Consider the following 5,222-nt stretch of genomic DNA (forward strand, 5'->3'; position numbering starts at 1 on the left):
TCTCATCACACCCCACACTCCATCTCTAATACTGGTGTTTAGCGAACTGCTGCATATGAAGGGAATAAAAGAGACATTCCTTAATGACACTTTGAATGCTGGCATCCTTGCTGCAGTGATAGGTTTCCTTCATGTCTGACTTTTCTGCTAAATGTGAAGCTTGGCACAGAGAATACATTAAACAGAAAGAACTTCTACATAAGTTTTCATGTACATTAACATGATCTTCTGTTTCTGGTCAACCAAGTCTTTCATGTTTCAGCTAGATCTGGCCTTGATGTTCTGATACAAGGACCAATTTTTGCTGCCAGACCATCTCACCTGGAGTGACCACAGACTTTCAGTGCATACCCAGGCCTCACAGTCATTGACTGAGCATGACTGGTAGATAGGTTTGACCTGAAACCCATAGCACTATTTAATCTGGCTGTTCTGGTCAGTAAGTTTACATGATCCAGAGGCTCCTACTCCTTCCTGCCCAGGAGTCGCTGAGCAGGACCAGACCTTCTGCAAATGCTGTTGCAGTGGTTTGTTTTACTCTGCTAGTCACAGCTGCCATCTGACTCCAGCATGAAGATTAGAGGCTTGTTTGCCAGATTAAATAGCAACAATGACATTCAGTTTCCTTGACTGACCCTGACCTTGATGTTAATCAGTTCTGTATATTCCTGCCACAGTTCCATATGAATGCTGACATTTCTGTACAGGTCTTTAATGTGATCAGTTTTGTATTTGTTGAGGCCTTTCTCCCTGAGGACCCAAGTGTCACTTCGGCTACAAGCCAAGCTGCAGGATCTGCAGGTTTTCTGATCAGCTGGGGACTGTGACAACTCTCTGTCCTGTGTTGGTCAGGAGCACTTTTGTCAGCTTGGCTGTAACTATTCCCAAAGTTGCAGCACAATCGACCTGACAGTCACTGGGCTCTAACCACTGATGCCCTTTAGCTGCTCTGGGTGCATACTGTCTTGGCTTTAGGTGGAACAAAACTCCTTTCTGCGGCTTCCCGTCAGTCACAGTTTGAACAGCAGTGCTAACAATGTGCCACCGGAGAGACATGGCCAGAACGAAGCAGATCTTTCAAGCTGACTCTGTTTGGGCCCACTGGGAGTTTTTAATTTCTATCATATCTTTATACACCCCCTTTGCTGAGATCAGTATTTCAAAGGTCTACCCCAGCCTAACCCAGGAAACGGCATCGTTTTCTCCTTCTCCATGTGTGCTTTACAAGCCTCCACTGATGGGAGCTTGTACCGGAGTGACTTGTCAAGACTGAGGGTTACAAGTCTTTGTCTGCTTTGAAGAGGGGCTGGTAATGAACAAACAAATCTTTCCCTGCCTGCCTGCTAAGCCAGGACTAAGTTTTTCTGAGTGAGTTCTGGTGCGATTCCAATGATATTTCTGCTTCTTTTGAGAGGTGACCTCTTGATGGAAGTTGGAGAGGATGTTGATTCCTTCCCTATCCTGTGTACAGAATTTCTGAGCAAGCTTTAGAGCAACTTTTAATACTGGAGATATTTCTGAAGTGAGCATATATTTTTAAATGCTGCCGTCTCCACATGGCAGAGTTTATGGAGCATGTAACATTACACTCAAAATGGAATAGACGTAATTGAATTATCCACACTCTTATAAAGCCACTTATCACCACAAGCTGCATGACACGCAAACACAGGTGCATGAATTCTCACAATTCCTTCTGCAACATGGAAAATTATTATCATCTGTAGCTGCAGATGAAGGGATAGAAGATAGCATTTCCAAAGTCTCTAAGTGATTTTTAGGATCCACTTAGAAAACTTCCTGTGATTTGTCCAGGATATTAAAAGAAAAGATCTTAAAGCCACTGGTTAAGCCAACAGCTTAAGCCAGATCTTCTATGTCCGATAGCAGGCACAGAGGTAACCCTTATCTAAAGGGAAGGCTGCTAGGCAGCATGAGGCAGTGTTGGGGTATGAACTGCTACAGGTAGGTCTCAAGATCACCATTCAATACATACACATATCCCTTGAAACTTCTGTTTTTTTCATGCAAATTGCAGAAAAGATCACCAGCTATTTAGGAAAAAAAAATCCTGTTCTGTTTTAAAAAGGCTTTATGAAAGTCTTGAGCAAAATACCAACAAGCTATTATTCTAGAATCACAGAATAATTTATTCTGGAAGAGACGTCTGGATGTCTCTGAACTGACTGCAGGAATAATTTTGAAGTTACGGCAGGTTGCCCACGGCTTTGTGCAGTCAAGCTCTGAAAACTCGCAAGAAACCGGTTCCAATGTCTGGCAACGTCACTGTGAAAAAATGTTTTCTGTTCCTATAATGATTTGGCTTGAGGTAGTCAACCCCCTTTTTATGGGTAATTCTTGGAGCCGTTCTAGGTGGAACAGGAGATTTTAAACCCATGCATCATTCCAGTACATATGGACAAGGATTCTTTCTGAAGTCTCAAAAAGTGGGTAAATATGACTACCTATTCACCCACCCTCCATTACAATACCTCCCCCCCCTCCACACCCCCCCGTTCTGAACATGCACCTGGGACAGAGATACACTTATTGCAGTTACATGGTAATTTTAACCCAGTTTAAGTCCACTTTGTCTTTCCTGTTTATTTCCGTTAATTTTCTGCCCATCGGCTTGTGGATCATTTTCCACGTTCCCACTGTGCCTCATTCAAAGCAGGAAATCAACCCCAGCTCTGCTGTCCTGGGCTGATAGGTATGGCAGAGTCTCTGACAACAGTCCTCCAACCCTGCCATCCCTCCTCTGAAAATTAACTTCACTCTGATGTATGACGTAACTGCCACTCAAACGTCAACAACTCTTGCAAAGCACAACATCTATTTAGATATATAAAACATATTTAGACAGATATGTATTGCATCAGCCTTTGGTTATTACTTAGTTCTCTTCCAGACTTTTGGTGGCCGTTCTCCACTTTGTGTCTTGTGTGGAAGCCCCTCTCTGCTATGCCTAGTGTAACCACTGATCTCCAAGAGTCGAGATCCCTGCACGTGCAACCACGGGTGCGCTCCACAAAGGGTCTGTTCTTGATCGAGAACCAGTTCTGCTCCAGACACCAGACACGATCCGGTGCACTTACGGCGTCTGCAGTACATGTAAGTCTTTGCTTCAAATTGTCTGGAGGATTTCGTAGCCTTTTTGTTCCTTCTCTTACAAAATAAAAAAGCTAAATAAACACTAGGGAATTCACATATGCTTCACCTCCAGCCACTGAAATTCATATTAACAGGTCCATCAAAAGTTCAGCCTCTCATTAGACATGACCAGACAAAACAATCTTCATATATCTTACATATAGCAGAAATAAAAATGGAAGATAAATGAATATTGAAGAATACTGGTCTGCAACAAAGAAAGGACACAGACTCAAACCATTCCTTACCATTATAGAGATTTACACAGATGGGCAGTGAAGAGCCAACTGCTAAAGGTAAAACAAAAATTAAATTAATAAAACACAATTCTCTGAAGTTGGACTAGAGCAATTATTGTTTCCTTCTGTGCAGCCCTCTGGGCCAGGCCAAATTTCCTGGAGAGGAGATCGCTCAGTCCATGAGACAACCAAATATTCCAAGGTAATTCTTGGAAGGTTAATTGCAGTGGACAGAAATAGTGAGAGCCCAGGAAGCCTGCTGCCTGCAGCTGGAGCATGGCTGCGAAGAGCTGGGAGCAGACACATAGCCAGGTCTTGGAAACGTCAGGACTTTCTGTTGCAACCCAGAAATGCTGACCAAGAAAGAGCATGAATGATAGATACCACCCCAAAGCATACAATGGAGTAAGGAAGACTCTGTTTTCAACTCTTTATTTTAATGTCTCATCCCAGATCTCTATTTTCTCTGCTTAAAAGGTTGGTTTTTCAATTTTCTGTTTTATTATATAAATATAAAAAAGGAGAATTCAAAATGCTTTTGGTGTTTGTATTATGCTCTCTTTAGAGGAAAAGTACAGGCAGGACTACCTAAAAATGCAATGAAAATGCATCAAAGAGAAAATAACCTCTTTTTTTAAAATACTCTTAGCTTGGTCAGATGGGATGACAAAGCCAAAACCAATGTTTTCCTATACTATTTTTTTGCTAATAATGTCTTAGTAAATAAAAAATGTGTAGAAATAATTTTAAATAATTAATTACTTTTTGTTATTTCTGATGTTCCCCTTAGGTTATACTTGCAATGGTGTCAGAGGTGCCTGAGTTAGCTTAAAACATGCTAATTTGGGTCCCAGAAAGAAGAGTCTTTCTGCAGTGGTTTGAGGTCCTGGGTTGCTAGTTTTATCTGCTTCTCAGCAAGTACGAATGCAGAGATATTCCTCAAGTTTGAGCCCATTGAGTGCCTCAGTTTTGTTTCAGTTTCAAGTTCTGGAGAATAACAAATTTATAAACAATTAAAAACAATTAAGTTGCCGTTCAGCTTGACAAAACCCTGTTGTCTGAGAAACTTTGCATTGTAAGATGACTTGGACATACTCTACAGGAGCTGGAATAACCCTTCAGCAAGAGACCATGATCAAGTTCTAAATTGAAGTTTATGAGATGAAACCCATTCCCACTAGATTAATTTAAATACCAGACCTTTTAAAAAACTATGTTGGTGCTGTTCTCTCTGTACTCTTGCAATTGTAAATAACCTTTACCGAAAGTCATGTCAGGTGTGAGAGCTAATATAACTCAGTCTCCAGATTCTACCCTGTTCTTGCAGGAATATCCCAACTAAGACTTAATTTCCTTGTGCTTGCACCATTTGTACTGTACATTCCATCAAAAAAAAATTATCTCTGTCTGCATGTCTTGGGCTCAGTTTCTGTCTCAGGTGAGAGGACACCTACTATATTTTTCAGTCGCCTGATGGATTTTCTACTCTTGTACATCCTCCTCTCCAGAATTACTCTATTAAAATGAAGCCTAATGGGTGTGAAGACAATCGGATTCCATGTGCTGATCACATCCGCCTAGCTGAAGTCCCTGCTGTTCTACTTTGCAGGATTTGTGTCCCTCTCTGCTTCTTATCACTTAATTTCTTTTTAAGACCGGGACACCTGCTAAGAACAAAGAGGTGATATGCCATTAGATTCCCAAAATGCCCTCTGCTGATGAAATAGGTTACTCAGTAATTACCCTAGCTGAAATTTCCACAAAGAAAGCCACATGGACACTTGATAGTGGTTTTTTGTGTAGGAGTTTCACGCCCCCCCCCCCCCCCCT

The sequence above is a fragment of the Aptenodytes forsteri genome, unplaced genomic scaffold (assembly GCF_000699145.1).
Source record: "Aptenodytes forsteri isolate BGI_AS27 unplaced genomic scaffold, ASM69914v1 Scaffold80, whole genome shotgun sequence".
In the NCBI taxonomy this organism is placed as follows: domain Eukaryota; kingdom Metazoa; phylum Chordata; class Aves; order Sphenisciformes; family Spheniscidae; genus Aptenodytes; species Aptenodytes forsteri.